Source organism: Macrosteles quadrilineatus, unplaced genomic scaffold (assembly GCF_028750875.1).
Source record: "Macrosteles quadrilineatus isolate MER2022 unplaced genomic scaffold, UCM_ALF_1.0 Scaffold_2__2_contigs__length_208266976, whole genome shotgun sequence".
NCBI classification, from domain to species: Eukaryota; Metazoa; Arthropoda; class Insecta; order Hemiptera; family Cicadellidae; genus Macrosteles; species Macrosteles quadrilineatus.
Window position 1 is genome coordinate 71,707,948 of NW_026542595.1, and position 23,676 is coordinate 71,731,623.

At 35.2% G+C, this 23,676-nt stretch overlaps 1 long non-coding RNA gene across 1 annotated transcript; it reads right to left on the reverse strand.

The window, feature by feature from the left end:
* Window positions 1-892: 892 nt before the first annotated feature.
* On the reverse strand, window positions 893-22,577 carry LOC128985511 (uncharacterized). The gene is made up of 3 exons (XR_008490036.1): window positions 22,162-22,577; window positions 13,804-13,981; window positions 893-4,366 (listed from the first exon to the last, which is right to left on the reverse strand). It is a non-coding gene; the product is annotated as an uncharacterized LOC128985511 (long non-coding RNA).
* Between the last annotated feature and the right edge of the window lie 1,099 nt (window positions 22,578-23,676).

Sequence of the window (23,676 nt, forward strand, 5' to 3'; positions counted from 1 at the left end):
ATGATGATGACGACTGTGGGAGATTCTTTCTTATGATTTCACCCCTATTAGAGGGAATTCCACCACAGGGTTGGGGGCCGCTCAATTAATTTGGCCTAGGGCCGCAAGTACCTTAAATTGGCGCCCCTAGGACCTTAGTGCCTCCTTGCACTGCTGGGGGTATTATTTATACGCTACTGCACAAATCATACAAAAGAAAATTATTCAAACCCTTTGAATTAACGAACCTTAGATTTTACTACAACCTGCAATAATGTTTCAAAAAGTTAAGAGCCCATCAAAAAATCAAGTGTAAAATTTGTATTGTACATTGTTATGACTTTAAATTCAGCCACTGATTTTCCTGGAAAAAGTCCTGTTAATAAACGTATTGTTAAACAATTTTTTTGTGGATACAAAGTAATAGTAAAATAGCAAAATAAGCAATAACAAATCAGCAAAAAATAATTCATGTCAGATTTTGGGTGCAACTTAACCCATCGTGTTGACTGCCAGCTTGAACTCCTTGTGACCTGACCAAAACTGGGTTTGAACTCTAAAACTACAGATCTTTCACCTCACTTGACCACTCATAACTGTCTTTTGCTCTAACAACACTGGTCTTCAGCTGCCAGGTATAACTTTTAGCCATACAGTATTTATTTAGTTAGGCTCTTGGCTCACACGGAGCATAAATAATATAAAGTGGAAGTTTGGTTTGTTTACTCTTGAGAAATATATGATGAGTTAAGAGCTTTAGAACTCAAAGGAAAATATTATTACAGATCATAGCCATAGCTAAACTGATCAACACAACAAATCTAACTATAGGATGATGCTTTACAAAGATAAAAAAAGTGTATAATCCAACTGTTACAAGGATGGTAACCAGGTTATAGTAAAGAAGTAGACCTTTTATAAATTGCAACGATAAACTTTATTAACTACAAAAAAACTCAAAATAGACATCTGTCAACAAAAACTTAAATTTCTTTAACCTTAGTCATCTTAACCTAAGAACTTTGGATAGACACGAGTACATATTGTAAAAGGTATCATGGATCGTTTTACTTATATTCTTTTAAACCTAAGTTTGTAATGAGATTGTACCAAATTGCAGCCAAAATATCAACCAATCATTATTGCATTGTTTATCTGGAGACTTTTATGAAAGGAAATGTTTATATTGAGCCTGTAATACATTAAACTCCTAGACATGAATAAACCAGCCTTATTAGGCAGTTTTGTTAACAAATTACGTTTTGAAATATTATGAGAATATAGTACGCAGATTCTAATTACTTAGTATTATAAAAGATAGATACAGTACAGTTGTGTATATACGTACGCAAACTTATTTTCTTAAGACTCACAGGTGATGAAATATTAGTGGTAACCAGATAGTGATAAAATACTGCAGTCAATATACTGTACAATTACTTGAGGACAAGATTATCAAAGGAACTATCAGTTTCAAAGCAACAAAAACGTCTAAACATAAAATTTACATTCAGTTCTTTCAATAACTTATTATAAAGATATATACTTTTGATTTAACAATAATAACACTTACTATCTTACTAATAAAATTACGGTTGAACTAGAGATCAATACTTTTAATAAGTTGTTCCCCACTTGATATGGAACCCCTCTTTAAGGATAAAGATAACTTACTTTTACTGATAAATTTAATCAGAATCTACAGAATTAGGGTACATATTTAAAATTAGGGTCTGAAAAGTGTAGTTCTCTTTTGATTGATAAGTGTTTACTAATGTTATTATCATATATTGGACTCTGAGTTGACTCTACTTGACTAAGTACAATCGCCTCTGTATGACACAAATATGTACAGCTTGTAAACAAACATGCTAATAGAGTGTAGATGTTATTGTAAAATATGGTGGGCTACTGTAGTTTACTAATACATATCTGTTCATTTAGTATGTAGTTTTTTGACGGGTTTTAAGTGAACATTAGTCCAATACCAGGGAGTCCGCTTCAGAAAAAGTGTGATGTATTTTAGTTTTCCTATTTTAAGTGATATTTTTATTTATTGTGATGATTTTTGTTTTATCATTAAGTAAGTTGTTATTTCAAATCAATCTGAGATTCAAGTTCAATGGCAAGTTCCTAAGTATATTATTGAATTTATTTGTTTTGCAAGTAATTGTGTTATGGTTTCTTTTAATGTTACAAAAACCTTCCTGTTCCTTCAAACTGGAAGATTTATTTAATCTAGTTACGATCACTCCATTTACTATTTATCTACAGAGCCTGTTTGCGAACAAAAATTATATCAGAGTTACTTTTTAATAATTTTTAGTGGTTTAAGTGTGTTGCAATTTATGGTTAAAATATTTAAAGTACAATACTGTACTGTACTATTCATTTATAATTATTATAATTTTAACATTAACAGCCTTATCAATTAATAACCAAATTCTGAAAAAACCCATTTGTTTGGAAGTTAAATATTCATAGGCTAAATAAATTTATTAAATTTTTACTACTGTAATGTGCTAGATGTTATAAATTCGTATAAACGGAAAGAAGGTGGGTTAAATGATGAATGAATGACAATATACCAAGAGGAAAATTAATATCACTTGTTTCATTTTAACACAAACTCTCCAAAGCTTAAAAGCAACAAAATGAAAGCACCGGTACAAGTTTAATTCACTTGCCTCATGAAAAATACAATATGTAAACATGAATACAATCTTACAAGTCTTAACTTATGAGTGATGACTTTTAACTCAGTCTTACAAGTTACCTATTGAAATAAACAATATATAAACATGGTTACAATCTAACATACATTAGGTTATGAGTAATGACTTTTTACTCAGTCTCAAATATCTTACTTATAAGGAACGACTTTTGCTCAGTCTTCAATGTCACCTAACAAAATAAACAAACCTCTTTTAACTGAGTAATAACTTTCAACTCAGTCTCAAATTACTGGATGTTTCAATCTACTATTTTCAACAATCCCAAAGAGCTTTTAAAAACAGATGTATACTGTCTTAACTATGACAATTAAATATCAATATTTTACTTATATTTTCAATTTTTAAATGTTAAACACCAACCTAAAAATGCCCATGTCTGGTATCATATTAGGAAGAAACTATTAAATGTTTTCATGTTCACAACTTTGAAAAAATTAAAATTATGTTTATGAAACCTAAAACTATTACTTCACGACTTTTGTGTCGAGTCACTTTGATTCAATAAAGAAGTTATAGTCCTCACCACCCTAACTTGAGGCAGCCCAAGGCCGCACTAGATATACGGCGTGCGGATCTAGTACGGCCTTGGGCTGCCTCAAGTTAGGGTGGCGAGGACTATAGATATATATGTTTATATAAACATGAGTAAAAAAACTATTTTCCATCCCTTAAACTTTTGTTTATTTTAGGATAAAGTTCAAGATTGAAACACCCTCATACAACTCTTATAAACTACAAGGACACTTTGTACAGTTTTGTCAAAGTAGGTAAAAAATGAATTTAATCAGTAAATCACTATGCTTGATGAGCTTAATCTTACATCTACACAAACACAACTGAAAAAAGATTAACAAACTTATCCATACAACATTGCACAAATGCTGTGTAAATGTTTACACAATTAAGTTCACCCTAGATCTGGCAAGAATCTCTCAGACGGATTTTACATGTATCATTAAAATGATTTTTGTACTTCAAACATTAGTTTAACTTAATAACCCATATACCAAAAGAAAGATGATATTAAGGGAACAGTTCAGCAGAGAACCTGCAATATATTATCAGATTAGATATTGATATGTATAGATTTTTATTCGGTTCACTATTAATATCGCATCAAATTTAATTTATGATATATATCAAAGTAATAACAAAAGTATTACTTTTAAGTAGTTAATTTTATCCTTAGTTTGGAAAAAAAATTCTCCATTTCCTAAATGCAATTACCAATTTAGCCCTAGATTTTAGTTCCTATGTACATTTACATTGCCCACAATACAAATGCATTATTCTTAATTTTTTTCCTCTATAGTTATTTCATTGAAATAAAGTCACAAATTTTGTCATTAAACTATTGAAAATTAATTGAAAACATATTGTTATAATCATATCCAGTGTTGTTTAATAAAACAGAAAATGTAAATTGTTTGTACTTTTCTTGTAAATCTAATTTTTTATTGCGGCTTTAATGTAAAAACTACAAGAACTGCTTTAAATCTCTGCCAGCTCACAGGTTTGTCCAGTCTGCCAGATCTAGGGTTAAGGTGGCAAATTTACACCAGGTTTTAAGCACCTTCAGGGCCATATTCTTGCAGCTTTTCTTCTCCTGCGTAGCACTTTGGACACACAGTCAAGTCCATGAGGAAGACCGTCTACAAAAAGATCAAAGGCAAAGATCAAACATCGTATCATGGATTTGGCTCATACTTAAAAAGGTGTTTTACAGGCAATTAAAACCAGGGATAAAAATATAGTTACTTCTCAAATCTTGATCCGAACAGCTGTTCGCTATTTCATTGATGATTATGTGAAAACATTGTGAGAAAACTTGACAAAAATCGCACAAAATTGGGGTTTTAAACGTTCGTAAGTTTTTTTACAAAGTAGTGAGGCCATATTTTAATAGCTAAAGACACTTTCGCCAATCCAGTGAATACATTAAAATGATTCGAGGATCTTGATAGGTACTCTCGTTTTTCAGGAGAAGGCCGCGTAAAATGGCTTTTGGACCGTGACAGACGGAAGACAGACAACAACGGAATTGAGATAATAATTGATGATTGAGATAATAACGGAATAATTGAGATGAAACTTGTTTCGGATTCTTGAATGTATAAAACGTGAAAATAATCTAAAAATTGATGATTTTGAGCAATGTACAGACAAAACTCTAATTTTATTTATATAGATTAGTACCTGTGGTGATTTTTATTAGAAATTTATTGAAATAAATAAACAGCAAAGTTAAAAACCATCCAACCAGTGTTTTATTTAAAAAGTACGTAGGCCTATTTGATTGGCTCTGTTTTCTGAACTAAAATATCTATTTCTTGATCTATTTTTAGTTCCTGGTTTCGAAACATAATTTGGCAAAACAATTATTTATTCATTAAACAACTTGATCTAAAAATAATTTCTAAACATTGGAGGACAATTTTAATCATAAAAAACCTTTTGAATTCTAATAAACCTAGCTGCCGTACCTGTGTTTTACATCGGAGATGATTTTGAAGAGAAAAAGTTTGATACACGTCACATATTTCAAATTCCACTCCAAACACGTCATGTTAATACGTTTACTTCCTTAAATTAAGAAAGTCACAATCTCCAATTAACAGGTCCGTAGCAAAAGTTAAAAGTTTCACAATTCGAATCGTTTCTACCTTTAGGACCGCAAAATCAAAGCACTGCATTGACAGCATTTACAGCTGACTTCGTTTAACATTCTGTTATCTACATTCTTCAAAAATGTAAACATTGTGAAACTTTGGAATCCCATGGGGCGTAACTCAAAGAAAACACGTTAAAAGTAATCGGTATATGTGTTAACCAGGTACAGGGCTACCTCTTGAATTTATATCTATATAAATAAAATTAGAGTTTTGTCTGTACATTGCTCAGAATTATATACGTTTAGGTTATTTTTACGTTTTATACATTAAAGAAGCAGAAACGAGTCTTATCTCAATTTCTGTCTGTCTGTCTGTCTGTCCCTTTGTCTGTAACACTCAAGATGGCATTTTACGCAATCTTCTCCGTGAAAACCAGAGTACATATCAAGATCCAAGTCATTTTAATGTATTCACTGGATTGGCGAGAGTGTCTTTAGTGATTTAAATATAGCCTCACTACTTTGTAAATAAAATTACGGACGTTCAAAAATGCAGTTTTGTGCGATTTTTGTCAAATTTCCGTTCAATTTTTATCACATAATCGTCTATGAAATAACGAACAGCTGTTCGGATCAAGATTATTTTTTCTAGCTGTCAATGACATGTTTACAAATGTTGTTTACAAATACCGCAACTATTTCGAATCACGTTTTGAAAGCAAATCCCAACCAAGTGAGATTAAAAACGTTTTTCTTACATAACGGTTTTAATTAATCGCAAGTGCAATAATATAGTCTAATAGTGTAACCAAAAATGAAATTAAATAACTAGACATCGTCCAAATCGGAACCAGAAATTCTTTGAGTATAAAATGTTTCTTGAGTTTTGACAACCAGAAAGAAGAAGACCTTGAATCAGTGTTGTATAGGGCTGTGACACTGAAATGATCATCGCCAATAGCTTACAAAAAAGGTTTCCACTCATTGACGGCGCTTCAATGGCGGTTGTGTAAAGTTTAAAGTAAAAAATCACAACTGCAGTGGGTGATTGTAACAGAGGTTTAACAGAGGAAGTGCTAAACTCGCTTTTCCAATGTGTCACTTTCTGTTTCTACTCACCGTGTGATGCAATCGCTGGACCATACAGCCAATAGGCCCATAGCTCATATCTTGGGTACGTAAGCCTACATATTTATTCATAACAACCTTTTTGACGACGATCCTTGATACCGGTACTTTTCCATAGAATACATGGCCTACCTACTTAAAAAATAAAATTACAAATGACCAAAACCCCAACATTGTGTGATTTTCGTCACATTTCCTTCTAATGTTAATAGATATACTAATCATTGTTTAGAGAATGCGTAATCTATTAAATAACAAAAAGTTGTTTGGGTAAGGTTGCTTTTTTTCAAACTGACACCGATAAGTTTACGCTATAACTTTTTACGAGAAAATCCAAAAGCAAGAGATCAATAACCTCGGGACTAGATATTAATGTATTTAATTGGTCCAATTTACTATAGTTCTTAGGTAGGTTCTTACGTAGGTACTGGTTCTTTTCCTTAGAACCGGTAGTTTACAAATTTGATATCGTTGGTGTTGCACCTTATTTATTAGAGCCGTCCGTATTCAATTTAAGTGATGTCTTAACTCTGTATAGTTTTGCTTTTTCTGTCTGGATTCCAAATCTTAGCTTACCCGGTATGCTAAGAAAATGATAACCTATTTGAGTAAAACATTTGTTGGGCAAACCATCATGAATTGTTTACGCCTTTATATTGTTTATGTATCAATAGTTCGTGGCCTTTGTTGGATTGTTGTATTGTGTTGTTTTGTTGTATGTTGGTAACGCATTAATGTCCTTATTTCTCAGTGTTTCACGGAATGGACAAGAGCACCTTTGATACTGAAAATGTCAACCGGAATAAAGAGTTAAATGGTGAGGTTGAGGTAGTACTTTAAATACGTTTAAGTTAACCGATGTGGAAAGTAACTTTCAATTATAGGCCTACTTTAGGGCTACGCTTCATGGATCTATAAAACATTTTTTAGTTTAATCATTGGACTTATGGACCAACACGATACGGGTGACATTTAATTGCGAAGCATTTATTTTGGCTTACTGTCAGATACTGTATTTGCGAAGGTTTATATATAATAGTTTTGCCAGCATATCTGCAAATGTGCAAACTAATTGCTGTTCTTAATCTTAATATAAGAAGATTTCAACTGACTACTATAAGATCCCCGTGCGTAGAACGGGCACACAGCTAGTAGATAATAAATCGAAAAATAAAGAAATATAAGTTGATTGATTATTGGCTCTTACAAAAGGGTAAACAATCAAGGAACATGATATGATTAAGTAACCACACATCACTGAGTCTATATCTTCATTCTTTCTTGTAAAAATCGCTTTGATTGTGGCTATATAAAATAGGGAAGTAAGATTTCACTGTACAACGAGCTCAAAAAGCTCGAGAACCAGCAATAAGATGGAAATAACCGGCCGAACCTTTAAGGCGGGTTACACACCGGTATCGCGGATATGATGTCGCCGATATTTTTCGCGTCCGCGACATGCCCCTCGAAAACCAACCTATGTTAACTTATGGAGCTTTACACACCAGTGTCGCAGACACGTTGCCTGCGACTCGTGTCGCAGACGCGTGTCTCGAGCGAACCAACCGGTCGGTGTTTGGACAGACATGTCTCGTGTCTCTTGGGCCCGCGCATGCGCAGAACACGTTTCTAGTAGTGTTTGCGCTTTATTACTTAATTTATTGCCTTATGGTGTGAAATGTAGTATTGTGATATTAAATACTTCAATTTACAACATAAGGAAATTACGTAAGTACTGTAATACAATTAATTACAATGTATTATGGAATGATTACCATGAAGTTATCTTTAATGTTTTTGTAGAAAGAACAGCAGCAACAACACATCATCTTCTTATGACGATGACATTATTTAAAGTGATGAATGTTGTGATTCCTTCACTCTCATGTCGCCAGCACGTGCCTCTTCCCATGGTTGCATTTTATTATATGTCGCAGACAACATGTCCGCGACATCAGAAATATCGGCGACATCATATCCGCGATACCGGTGTGTAACCCGCCTTAACCATCCACTGGCTCGCTAGTCGCTACCCCAGGTCGGTCGGTAGCCGGGTAGCCCATCAATGGAACCCGTTAGGCCCACCCCGACCTCTCGCCACAAGAGAGACAAGAATTTTGCCTTGTTCCACGCGCCTTTGATTGTTTGAGGCGGGAAAACTATTTGTGTGCTACGGCCCGCGCAACACAGGATATTGTTTTCGTATTAGTTGGCCTTTTTTCAAGATGACCGTGACTGTTAGCTTATTTTATGGATCCCTTGGAGAATAATTCAAAACTACAAAGAACATTTCTAATCCCACAGTATACTAGCTATTTAAATTATAAACACTTTGGTGTTTGAAAAATATTTTTGGACGATACATTTTGCAGCTATTTGAAATCATCCAAGATGGCCGCTTGCCTCCAAGGACTCAACAATAGGCCTAATTGTGCGACTATAAAGCAATAACTTCCCACCTTGCGCTTGCGAATTAGTTCGGTACATATTTGTATCCACAGTTGGCAGGACGACCATTAAGACGACCAAAGATTACATTGGCTTTTAGGTATTTAATCTGTAGAATAGTACTGTAATTGTTAAGTAATCTGGAAGACAATTAATTAAAATGAAGTGCGAAAGATTGGTTATGAGAGTGCTCAATGCCTGAAGCATAATCCGTTTGTTTGAGGTGCGGATTTTCAAGCTTGTAGAACAAATAAATATCACAAAGTAGAAGGGCAGGGGTGAAAGTGACTGAAGTGACGGGATACCCGGTGGATTTTCAGTGACTGGATTCCAGTGGTATGCGGTAAAATATATAGTGACTGGCTTAGCAGCACAAATTTTACGTGACTGGCTTTCCCATGCAAATGCGGAGGTGACTGCATTAGCATAGCATTTTTTACGTAATTATATTTTAGTAATTTTAAGAAAAAAAGATATATACGTTCAGATATGTCTAGGCTTAAGATATTTACCAATATATATTATATATATATCATAGTCTAGAAATATATTGGGGGGTGCAACTGGCTGACTTCCAGTGTATATTTCATGTGACTGGCTTCCCGGGCTCGGCCGTGTATATATATATATATATTTGTTTGGCAGTGATAAACTCAGACACCGCTGAACCGATTCGCCACGAAACTTGGTACATACGTGTAGAATTTCATGGAATAGGTTTATACACCATCAATTTCGTGATCCGTCCAATCGGCTCCGCCCCAGTGGCTCTGGAGTTTCCCATGTTAACCTTATGAGAAATGGAATTAATGAATCTTAACAGCTGTTTCAATTAAACAAGTTGGTTCTGTTCTATGATGTTCAATACAGGGTTGCCACCAAAGTGAGATAAAAAAATTCATGCATAATTCAAGGTTTTCATTGGTAGTTTTGAAAAATTCATGGGGTATATGCTCGCACAATTTCACCATAAAAGAGTGTTGCCTAGTTCAGAATTGTACATTAATTTATCGACAATATGTAGTTTTGTGTACTACTATCAAATAAAACACATTTCATGCGTTTATTTTAGAGTTAAAAATAAGAATTTAATATAATTTATCCAGTCTAAAAAAGTAAAATCACAGATGAAAAAGGATATTAATAAAAATCTTGTGCGTGATAATAGGCTACGATGTAATTATTTAAAAAAATTGAAACATCTGATTTAACAACATCATAGGCCTAATGATAAATTCAAACGTTAGAAGAAATAATAAATTAAAAAATAAGTCGGATTGGTAGTTAGGTCTAGGCCTAACCTAAAAAACATTGCATCCAAACATAAAAGGTTTAACTAGGCTAGTTAATCCAGCAATGGCCTAGAACTTTACTGTCTAAACATCAAATTAAGATAATAGGCTACTATAAAAACAAATGTTAAGAACATGATCAAGAAACGGTTAACTTAGTAATGGGCCATATCTAGGCCTACTAAAACGCACAAATGCACTTTATTACTTTATACTGTAACACAGTAGGCTAGCCTACATTGTAATCCAAAGCTGAATCTAGGCTAAGTTAAGCCTGAACCAACTTTTATTTATTGAGAAGATTAAAGGTTGCCGACTGACTGATAAAAACACTCTAAAAAGGTAAGATTATGTAAATAAATATTTAGTTAAAGCTAAGAACGAAACAAAAGTTATGGAATGTATGTAAGTTTAGACATAGGCTAACTTACATTAAGTAATAAAAAAATAATTAATTGCATTACAGAAAAGGTTAAAATAAACTTTGTTAGGAGGATGTTTCTTCAGATTGGATCAGTTTATATATTATTATTTGCCTACACAGGTTTAAATCACAGTTAAAACAATTATTTAATTAAATTTACATCTCATTAGTTAGATTCGTATTGACTGAAAACACCTAGTTATATGCTTCAAAAAAACATTTACCACATTTAGGCTACCTTCCTCAGAACGAAATCACCATTTTTCAGCACAACATTGACTTCTTGCAACTTAGGCCTAAATAAATAAACTTAATCTCACGTTGTAACACATTTACTCAACACTGACAGTAGTTTGAAATGACGACATATTTGACCAAAACAAACACAGAAGACGATTAAGTTCCAGCCGGCGCAAGCCATTTTGACCTTTATGGCAAGGCAAGGTACTTCTTATTTTAACGTTGTAAAGTATCGGAAGTATAATATATCAGTAATAAAATATATTTAATCTGAACACTTGTTCCACTGAGTGTTGGGTAATCAATTATAAGAAGCACAAAACTGAATCACGAGTGCAACAAGTGATCTTACTGTCCAGTCTGTCAACCACTACTTCAAACGTTTGGTTTGACTCGTTTCTAAGTTTCAGATCAGTTTAAAACTTTTAGGTTATGGTTACACTGTATTTCCTTCCACACGAACACTAGAGTAGAAAGTAGAGAATGAGAGCGAGCATCAATTCCAATTGTCGATGATTTCGAAACATCGATGTCTTTTCTATCGATGTTCGAAGTTATTTGTTTACATCGATTGTAGATTACCGAACCGATGATTTGGTTTGTTACATCGGTCTTTTAGACCAACAAAAGTAATGAAATATTGATGTTTTCCGTAACTGAATTGTATTGGTTTTAGGTTAATTGGCTGTGTTGGTTTATTTAGACCAGACGAGAAACTCGGAACAAACATCGATGTGATCGATGTTTTAGCTCCGAAAGCATCGATTTTATCGGTGGATCGGTACTCGGTAGAGATGGGCGTTATAACATAACAGGATGAATAACAGTGTTGCGGCCACGGCAACGTTATCGCGGCAACACGTTGCGGAGAACTCCCTGTTATTATAATAACGTATCTATCTAAATGTTGCAGGAAAGCCGCGCGACAACGAAAACGAAAACATGCATTGCCATTAGTGCCGTTGCCGCAACGCTACCAGAGCAACGATAACTTCTGAAACGAACTAGAATAACGCATCCTGTCTGGACAACGCGGCAACGCCCGACTCCCGACTACAACTGAAAACTGAACTGCAACTGATCAACCGACAATGATAACTGAACGTCGCAACACCGACCGACCGGCGGACAACGGTTTAAGCGGCAACGAGTTGGCAATCGTTTGAAATAACAGGTTGCCGCAACACGTTATTGGGCAGCTGCGTTATCGTTATAACCGTTGCCGGAAAACAACGATAATTCCCATCTCTAGACTACTCGGCTGACGTCGGTTACGATCGGATTTGACCTTGAATAAACTACGCAATCGTTTCTGTTCGTGGCATGGCAACAAAACTATCTCACACTCCCACTTTGACGTTTTATCTCGGTGTTCATTTCGAGAATGGTTTTAATACGGAGTATTTGATTCAGCACATTTAGGGGTTTTGGCTGAATTGTTAATAATGATTTTGAGAATTCATGGTCCAATGACGAAATTCACGCATAATTCACGCACTTTTTCATGGTCACCTAAATTCACGCATAATTCACGCTTTTCAAGGTTTTCATGGCTGGTGGCAACCCTGCAATAGCATTTAAGTTACGGATTACCAACAGGTTGCAGCACTATTATTTCTTTTACATTTATGACAACAGCTAATTTGCAACCAAAAGGTGAGTGAGCGTAGCGAACGAACTTCAACCCGGAGGCGAGTTAGCGTAGCGAACGAGCTAACCAGAAGGCAAGTGAGCGCAGCGAACGAGCTCCAACCTAAAGGTGAATGAGCGTAGCGAACAAACTTCAACCAGGACGTGATTGAGCCATGCGAACGAGATCATCTTGAAAATTAAGAAGTTAAACGGGGCAAAGCCAGCGGGTTACAGCTAGTAATCTATATATATAAAATGCAACTATGTTTGTTTGTTTGTCCTTTATGGACTCCGAAACCGCTCGACAGATTGTAATGAAACTTTCAGGCATTGTTAGGCATTATTCAAGGATGGTTTGTGTGAAGTTTGGTGCAGATCCGTCAAAAGGGCTCCGCCCCAGTGGCTCTGGAGTTTCACATGTTAACCTTATGAGTACTCATATTTAAATGGAATTAAAGAATTTTAACAGCTGGTTCAACTAAACAATTTGATTCTGTGATGTTCAATAGCATTAAAAAGTTAATAGGTTTACCAACAGGGTGCAGCACTATTTTTTTTTTATGACAACAGCTAATTTGCAACCAAAAGGTGAGTGAGCGTAGCAAACTTATGAAGTTAAACGGGGCAAAGCCCGCGGGTACAGCTAGTAGGCTACTACTTTAAGTTTAATAATAATAGCGTTAAACCCCACTGTGTAGTTGAAGGCTCTGTCCCAATTTAATTACAGTATCTTAATATAAATCAATATTGCATTGTTTTATTTCACCCGACCAGCCGACGGCCGACCTTGGGACTCATGGTATAGACAATGACTTCAAATATGCACGTGTTGACGTGTCGCCCCTCCCCCACCCACCACCAACCCTTACCCCAATCACTCCTTTCTCCCACGGCAGTCTCAGCTCAGCTTAGTTTGATGAGTGATTACAAGTTTCACTATTAATTAATAACATATATAGTAGGCCTACTTTTGATAGGTTTTGATATTTTTTACATTAATTGTATTGATTTAATTATCAAAAACTAAAAAAGATTTTCATAAAAAATTTAAGTGATTTAATCCCTGATTCCTGACTCTAGCAATTTTGTAAGGCAGTACCTATATCCTTTAGGGTGTTTGTTGTTGGGAATGGGAATTAAAACGCAGATAGCAAAGCAACTTTGTATAACGAACATCACTTATTATGTGTTTTTTTTTGGGGGGGGGGGGACGCCTGACAACATCCCGCCCCAGGCACCAATAAACCACGCGACGGCCCTGACATTATGTAAGTTATATCAATCGATGAATCTATATTAACAACTCAATCTTACCTTAGGATGGGCTGGGCAAGGAGTCTGTTTTCGTCCGATCAGAGTATGGCTACATTCACTGCACACCAATAACCCCTTTTTCCTTTGGCAGATGCAGTTTTCTTGCATTGGCTGTGGCTTTCTCTCTATTCTTGTCATGTTTATTTGTCTAGATCTTTCTTTCCAAATAGGTGGTTTTCTACAATAAAATGAAGGAAGATTATCAGCAGATTGTCAGCTGTTTCAATTACCTACACAAGTTGGTTCTATAACTTAATATTGAATAGCATTTAAAAGTAAGTTAGGTTTACCCACAGGGTGCAGCACTATTATTTTTTTCTATTTATGACAACATCTAATTTGAACCACACCACCGAGGCTTATGGCTCTACTCCGTATTGTTGCGGTAATGGCATTCTCTCAAGGGAAGAGATCTGACATATGACGTCATCGAAGGCTCTTCTATAACTCCCTTGAGTAATACCCAATAGGTGGGCCTAAGCCCTAATCAGGATATAACAGCTGTTAACTTAAGGGATCTATTTAATTAATTACCATACACTACCTTAATCGTTTCTCTATCAAGTTAACTTAGCTATTTTGCTTAGGCCTAGCTCAATAATTATTGTTACTTAAGGCTAATAAGTTAATTAAGAGGCTGATTACCGGCCAATAACTTACTCTTTTCAGTACTTATTCAGGACCCAGACCCCAGCTTTAACGTTCTAAAATCACTTTTAAACTATTCTAGGACATCAATACTAACCTTTAATAAAGAATTTTTTGGCGCAGAGGACTCGTTTTATTAATAATTAAATACCTATATAAACAACAATCCTAACTCACTAGGGAGCCGGTGGGAATTGGGGGTTTTGGGTGGGGGAGATAAAACATGGTGGGGGGAGATAAAACATGGTGGGGAGAAAAGGGTAATTTGACGGGTAAAAGGGTAATTTATAGGTAAACCAGCAAGAATGGGAAATTAGTCAATACTTAGCCGCCGACGACGACGACAAGCAGAGCCAGCAGAGACAGGAAGACCATCAGAATTGTATTGTACCATATTATGATATAAATAAAAACAATAACAAAGTAAAAATAAAGTTGTTTGTTTATTTTATCCTATATATTTATTCAAAAAATGGGTTTAAAAATATTTAAACAGGTCAATAAAAAGTGGTGTAACATCTATCACCTGTGCGAATAGCCTATCCTTAAGTTGCCTCTAAAAACGTGAAGTTAAGTTTTCAGTCATCTTTTGTTTGAATATAGTTTTATTTATTCAAGTTCTTTAAAAACGTACACCGATCGTAAGTGAATTTTTACATTCAAAACATCAATCAAACATATCATAACCTATTTCCATGTTTGTTTACATTGAAAATAAAAAATATTTAGAAACGATATATTGAACCGAATCTATATCGATATTTCTGCAGACATATGTTACAAATACATAGAGAAAACAAACTCCTCAAGGAGTATGGAATTAATAATTAAATAAACATATTTATGGAATTAACCCTCCGAGTGTCATGCGTCGCTGCAGCGACGCGTAACGCACTTTGTATAGTGTCGTGCGTCGCTGCAGCGACTCGCGAACACTGTTTACGGCGAAGGCTCTATGACTAACTGAATCGGACTGTACTGGATTGAGTTAGGTATCGTTCTGTCCGTAATATTCTAAGCTTTCTCCAGAGGTCTGTCTCTAAGCACTATTGTAGTAGACAGCTGACTGAGCTGACGTGCGTGTATTTGTAAACAGCTAGGTTACCCTCGGACCGATGACTGATGTGTTTTATTACGTTTATCATTGTTTTAGTGTTAAAAATCAAAAGTAGTGATATACGTGGTGCATTATAAGAAGATTTAAGTGGTTTTGAAGTGCTGGTTGATGATCCTGAAGAAGTAGGTAGTGATATTGATGTAAATTATCAGCCAGATTCCTAGCTATGGTTGGGCTATGCATTCTTAGCTAAACGCTATGTACTGAAATCTGTTTTTTGCCCATAACTTTTTTATTTGCAAATCTACTTCCTTATATTATTATAGATTTGTAATCCTCATAAAATTTAGAACAAAGTGGCTATTTTCAAATATTTATAGGCCTATAATTTATACAATTTCATTGAGCGCAAACTTATTTTTTGTTGAAAATTTTCGAAATTATACATTTTTTAACCTAAAAATTTTTTTTTTTTTTTAAATCTTCCTTATGTTTTATATATAATATTGAAGCCCAAGATTTTCCAAACAAAATGGTATATAGAACAGTATAATTAACATTGTTTTTAAGCTTCTCAGATCAGTTTTAATAAAACCTTGCAAATGAGCAAAAAATAGGCTGACATTAAGGCCAAAACACGTGACACTCGGAGGGTTAACCAACACACAACAGTGAACAGTGGCAAACAGCGGGTAAGAAAAAACATTTAAAGCGTGATGGACTAAAGCCCAGTATTAATTCTAAGCATATTGGTTCCACTAAACAACAGTCTCTTCCAATCATCGGGACCAATAAAAATCTAGACTCTACAAAGGTTCGTGCGGTAGGTAAACTTTCATGGATTTTTGTTTCCAGACTCGCCGTAGATTGCGTGAAGGAAGATATTTCTGACTTTCTTAACAAATCTGGTATCCAGAGTGATGTGGTTCCTCTCAAACCTAAACACAATTCCTACACTTCTTTTAAAATAGGTATTCCTGACAACCTAACCTCAAAAGTGTTGAATGAATCCTTTTGGCCAGAGGGTGCACTCGTTAAAGAATTTGTTACTAAATCTAGATTTCAACGTAACTTTATAAACTCTCAAACTTTTTTAGGGAGTCGGCAGCCAAAGTTAGCACAGCCCTAAACAACATGGAATTCCTAAACTTTTGCTTACCATTTTTAAATGTCCAGTGTCTATGCTACACCCGTGTTATGGAACTTGAAATGATGCTCACTGATAACAAATACAAAATATTATGCTTGTCGGGTCACTGGTTGAATGATGAACATATTAAGCTTGTGAACATTAAGGGTTATTTTTATGTTTCAGCTTTTTGTCGTTCTCAACGCAGGCAAGGCGGAGTTACTGTTTTTGCTTCCCTAGAACTTAGTGACTCATTTATTGTAATCAATGTAAATAGTTTTTGTTTAGAGTTACATCATGAGTTTGTCTGTGTTCATTTCCCGGCTATGAACATTATCCTTATTGGTGTCTATAGGTCCCCTGATGGTGATCTAAATATGTTTTTGTCTAGCTTAGAGAACCTTATTTTGTCCCTAGGCAACAAGAGGGCAAAAAACCATATTATCCTGGGTGGTGACATGAATATTAATGTGTTGAAACAAAACCGTTTGTCTGAAGATTTTATAAACTTGTTAAAATCACTGAATCTTTACTGTACTGTCTGGGTGCCGACTCGTGAGAACTCTTGTCTGGACAATGTTGCCACAGATCTTCCTCGTGAAGATTTTAAAGTAGAGGTGGTGAAACATGCCATAGGTGACCATGATGGCATTCAGTTTAGTCTCGGTATCCGTCTGTCCAAGAATAAAGATCCTTATATTGCTATGACTTATCGACCAATTACTCTTGATAAAACATATCACTTTATAGTTGCTCTCAACTCAGTTGATTGGAATATTTTACTTGCGGGTAATGCTAATGTTATTTTTAGTAATTTTTTAAGAACATTTATTTTGCTCTTTCAAGAATCTTATCCTAAAAAAGTGTCTAGACCGAAGAATACAAAGCATCCACTGGCTCCAGAGTGGAAATCAGAGACTATTGTAATATTGAGAAGATGGTTGCTTCTTTCTTACGATATTTATAGACAAGAAAAAACCCTTGAAGCCAAGAGGAGGTATCAAGCGATAAAGAAAGATTACCAGGTGAGTTTAGTACGGTCAAAACAAGTGAACACAATGCCAATTTCATTGAGTCCTCTCAAAATTCTTGTGCTGCCGCTTGGTCTGTCATCAAAAAAGAGGGGGCCCCTGCAAAAGCAAAACCAACTACTAGACTTTCTGCTGAGGAGCTGAATGATTTCTTCATTAATTCTGTCCAACAGACTCGGGATGCAATTGGTACTCCACCAACCCCCGCTGTAAACCTCCTAGACCAGCATCCTAGACCAACATGTTCTTTTAACATTGAACCTGTCTCTTGTGAGAAAGTGCTATCTGTTGTACATAAGATGAATAGCTCAAAAAGTAAGGATGTTTTTGATCTCTCTGCAATCTTAATTAAGAATGTGATTTATCATATTTTAGTTCCACTCACCTATTGTATCAATGTTTGTATCAAGGAGGGTGTTTTTCCAGATGTCCTAAAAACAGCCAGAGTAGTCCCTGTCCATAAAAAGGGGAACCATAATGTGCCTGAAAATTTTAGACCTGTATCTATTCTCCCTGTGTTTGGTAAGATTTTTGAAGGTATAATTAAGGATCAAATGTTACCTTATTTTGAAAGTAATGGACTGCTTGTGTCAGCCCAGTATGGTTTTAGATCAGGCCGTTCCACAATTGATGCAGTTGAAGTTCTGACTGGGGTTGTTTTAAAATCAATTTGAGAGGGGAGGCTTTGCTGGGGCCACAATGTGTGACCTCAGCAAGCCTTTTGACACCGTGGACCACAAAATTTTGCTTGACAAACTCCATTTTTATGGAGTTAGGGGTAAGGGTTTGGACTTACTGGGATCATGCTTGGGCGGGCGCAGACAGTTTGTCTCTGTAAATGGTCAGTCCTCTGTTGTCAAATCTTTAACTCATGGCATCCCACAGGGGTCTGTCCTTGGGCCCTTGCTTTTCAACACAATGATAAATGACCTTTCTTTGCATTTGGGAGAGGGGGTTGTTTGCTATGCAGATGACACTACTCTGATTGGGGTAAATGATAACTTAAATGTCCTGCAGGGCACTATGTCTCAGACTCTCCAAATGGCCTCGGCGTGGTTCCGAGCTAACTTTCTCTTCCTGAATGAGAGTAAGACTCAGTCCATAATATTTAGTCTTAGACAGCTTAAGCAAGATGTCACAATCGTTAAACTACTTGGATTAATGTTGGATCCTAAGCTGGATTGGAATAGTCACATATCTTTTGTATGTAGTAGACTTTCCAGGGTGATTCACTTGCTCAGGAACTTGAAGAACTCTGTACCCACTGAATGGCTAAGAACTGCCTACCTTGCCTTTTTTCAGAGCATAATTCTTTATGGTTTAAGACTTTGGGGTGGCACTCCGGGAGTCAAGAGGGTTTTGACGCTCCAAAAGGCGGCAGTCAGAATCTTGGCAGGTGCTGATTTTCTAGACCACTGCAAACCTATCTTTATTTCTGAATCCGTTATGACAGTGTACAGCTTATATTCAGGAGTCTCTTCTGTGTACTAAGCAGGAGTCAGGCTCTCTCGAACTCCGAAGTGATATCCACCCTCACAATACTAGGAGGAAGGACGACTTGAATGTACCTTATGTTAGATTGAGAGGTCCAATCTAGCTATTGTATACAGAGATATAAGTTTTTTAACAAACTCCCTTGTACAGCTCGGAACCTGCCGGAAGCAAAATTCAAAATGGGGATGGAATCTCTTCTGTTGGTAAATCCGATTTACTCATTCAAAGAGTATTTTGAAATTTAACCTGGCCAAGTAAGTAAGTTTTTTTAGCCAATGAGTGCCAATGTGTGATGATAAATAAGTTTTTTTTTTTCAATTCTCTGCATGGTGTGTTGCAGGCTTAGGCTAAGATTTTGATGCATTGATGTTTCCTTGTACATATTATGCTTTCAGGAAATAAATCATTCTCATTCTCTCATTCTCACAAGTTGTTACTCGTTTATAGTGTTTACAGTAGTTCATGTTGGTGACACTGGGTGCGCTGGTGTCTACAAAATCAGATTTATTAATAGGGTTATTTATTTGTTATTTAGTTTCATGGTTTGTACTTTACTGTTTGGTTGTATATCTTTGTAACGAGTTCTCTTATAAAACCGATTTATGAAATCATACAGCAAGTTTAATTGGTTTGGTTAGTTTAGAACAGTTTCATTTCATAATGAACAATTATTTTTTCCTCATGAAATCATACAGCAAGTTTGGTGGGTTTGGTTAGTTTAGAACAGTTTCATTTCATAATGAACCATTATTTTCCCTCTGGAAATCATACAGCAAGTTTGGTTGGTTTGGTTAGTTTAGAACAGTTTCATTTCATAAGGAACAATTTTTTCCCTCATGAAATCATACCAAGTTTGGTTGGTTTAGTTAGTTTAGAACAGTTTCATTTCATAATGAACGATTATTTTTTCCTCTGGAAATCATACAGCAAGTTTGGTTGGTTTGGTTAGTTTAGAACAGTTTTAGCGAATTTCCCTATAGGGAAGTAGCTATTACCGTAGGTCTCATGGTAAGACCTAAGCCCGGGACCGATTTACTTTTTCATTTTGATGTCCCCAGAGGCCAAAAACACCATTCGTTCAAATTTTTATATATCTATATATAGAGATATATATACATATATATATTATATATATATATATATATATATATGTCCATCCGCACGATAACTTGAGTAATTTTTGTCCGATTTTGATAAAATTTGGTTTGAAGGTGTAAGGCGGGATAAACTTGAATGAGTTCGCGAACCAGCATGATCGGACTATGGAAACGGGGGTTTTATGGGGTAAAAATAGGTTTTTCTCATTTTTGACCCTAAACACAAAATTTCACAATTTCTTTTTAAACCATTTTGTAGAGCTTAAAAAAACAAATAATTTAGTATATTGAAGCGTTATTATGCGCCTAATTGTTACGGAGAAAATTAAAAAAAATTGTAATTTTAAAATTCCCATGTTATTCTTATGGAGAATAAGTCAACTGTTGTAGTTTGCTTGTTTATGAACATATTTTGATCAAATTTGGAAAATACATTAATTTCTTACCAAACCACAGTACCTTTTAATATTTTACATTAAAAAAACTTGTTTACCCTCCCTGTTGCAGCAAACCTAAGTACTCATTAAACTAATTCTGTTTAAATAGGGAATAAATGTGATATTTTTAAGGAGACATTTTAGTTTAAATCCAATCAGAAGATGGAAATTCGCTAAGTCTGCAGGTTTGCTGCGGCGGGGGTATTTTTTCATAATCAACAATTATTTGTTTTCTGAACAAGTGGGTGTTCATAACATCTACATGTTGAAATCTTAACTGCAAAGTACTTTGCTATTAAAAACGGGATTTTACTATAAATACAGAGGGAATTAAGGTTAAATTGAGGGAATTCTAGAGGTAATTGTGGTACGGTGACCTGTCACTGCAGATAAAACGGATCTCAACAGATGATGTAAGTTAATTGTGCAGATTTCTGATTGACTGATGATTTCTTTCGTGTAGTAATCTGATTGGCTAGTGGTTTCGTTGTTAGTTGTTTGTTTAGAACTGTCTCCATGACTCCATGTTGTTAGTTCAAAGTGAAGTAGTGACAGAGGAGGACGTAGCTCAAATTTGTGATTAATTTTCATACTGATTGGGGTCGGAAAATCGCGTTTGGACATTATGTAGAAAACGGGGTGATTCCTGGTGAAATATGTGGATAGGCCTACCTATAAATATGTTTTTGTTGGACGAAGTGATTTTAATTTTCGTTGTAGGCTAGTTGCTGTTGCTGGTTGGCTATTGGCCAACCAAAGACATGTTGCTCTCCGTGCGTGCCGGTTTTGGTTATCTTTGAGTGAGCAGTAACGAGTGCATATTCCTTGTGAATTTTTCACATCGATGTAGTGAATCCAACATTCTTAAAGTGTGGAATTGTGTAAAATTGTTACTTATTGAGGTTTTGGAGGAACTGTTGTAAGGGTCGGTTTTATTAAATTCCAGTCAATATTTGGGACTGGAATTGCTTTCCCCCCAATTATTATCCTCCAAAACTTCATTTTATACACAATTTCACTTCAGGAAGTGTTTTAAGCTGGAGCCTGGGGTCGTAAATTTTTACCCTCTTTTCATCCACCACTTAGCCTAGCCTAAGTTAAGTTAAGATAGTACATGCACGTAGATAGTACCTAGGCTACACTAGTCTTAGACCTAGGCCTACCGTAAGTCAAATAGCCTAATAGGCCTAACTTATCAAGAATCAAGAATTTTCATTTCCATCAAATGCGGTTACATTGCTGGAAAACGTCAGTCAACTATAGCTAAAATGAAAACTAAAATAAGACAATGGACTTAGCCTATTCTTGGTCTTCAGTTGTAGGGTAGGCCTAGGCTAAATAGGTATCACCAGAAACTAGATAATGAGAATAGGCTAGTCAGCAAGATTTAAGCAACGGGTAAACGCCTAACAAGTTTCAGATGTTAGAAACATACAAAAAAATATCAATTACTTACTAACTTTACCTCACGTAGTGAAGTTGTTCTTCCTTTGTAGGGTAATGTCGCCTTCGTGACCTAACTGTGAACCAGAGTTAATTAATCAATTGATTCAGTGTTGGCCTAGGCTATTTAACTGTACAGTTTTAATAAATGGCTTCTTTGATACAAATTATATTGAGTTAGTTCTAGTTGGTCGACTCGTGGCGTGGGTCGTAGTTTTATAGTTTAAGCCGTTTCGTTCTAGCAGATTAATTGTTCTTCCTTCCTTCACTATCACTGCTTCTTCTTGTATCTTCTTGTAATGTAGTTGAAGGCCTGGCCTAGCACTTTAACAGCGATCTTCTTTCTTCTTTCCTATCTTTCCTTTCGTTCAATCAATCCAACCAAAATCCAAATTACAAACAAATTCAATTTGAATTGAATTGAAACTTAACTGGGACGGCGCTATTGGCATGTCTGTGAAACTGCCAATAAACCAACATTAAGCTATGACGTCACGTCAGATCAGTAGATCAAGAAGGCCGTGGCATCAAAACTTCCTAACCTCAAATGCATGTATCAAAACTTTCTAACCTCAAACACATGTGTCACATGTCAAAACTTCCTAACCTCAAATACATTTTATGTTTAAATTACACCTTTTGAGCAGTTATTAAGTGTTTGATTTACTAGTATACCATTTTTATGTTAATGCGGTGCCGAAATAAAGTGCAATGACCACTAATAACACTTGTTTTTATTCCATTGATATGTAGGCCTACTTCCACTAACCTCAAAGTGCATTTCACACTACAAACATACATCTGACTAGATTTATGTAGATTACTTTTATGGATTATGTTACATTATAAGTCAATACATGTGATAATAAAATAGCATGCCCATACGATGCTTATGATGGTTTCTATATGTGGTAACAGTTAGACCTGCTCCTTACCCAACTACCGATTTAACAGATTAAAAAAAAACAATTATATTTTAAAATTCGCTCGATAAATTTTCATTATTTTAATGGAGAATGTTATTTACACGTCTACACATGTTATAATAAAATGGCAAGCCCATTCGATGCTTATGATGGTTTCTATAGGTGGTAGAAGATAGGCCTGCTCCTTACTGAGCTACCTATTTTTCAGATAAAAAAAAAATATATTTCAAATTTGGCTCGATAAATTTTGATTATTTTTAAGGAGTATGTTATTTACACGTATACACGTGTCATAATTAAATGGTAAGCCCATTCAATGCTTATGATGGTTTCTGTATGAGGTAGAAGTTGAACCTGCCATTTATTAGACTACTGATGTTACAGATTTAAAAAAAATTATATTTCAAATTTGGCTCGATAAATTTTGATTATTTTTATGGAGTATGTTATTTACACGTATACACGTGTCATAATTAAATGGCAAGCCCATTCAATGCTTATGATGGTTTCTTTATGAGGTAGAAGTTGAACCTGCCATTTATTAGACCACTGATGTTACAGATAAAAAAAATATATTTCAAATTTGGCTCGATAAATTTTGATTATTTTTA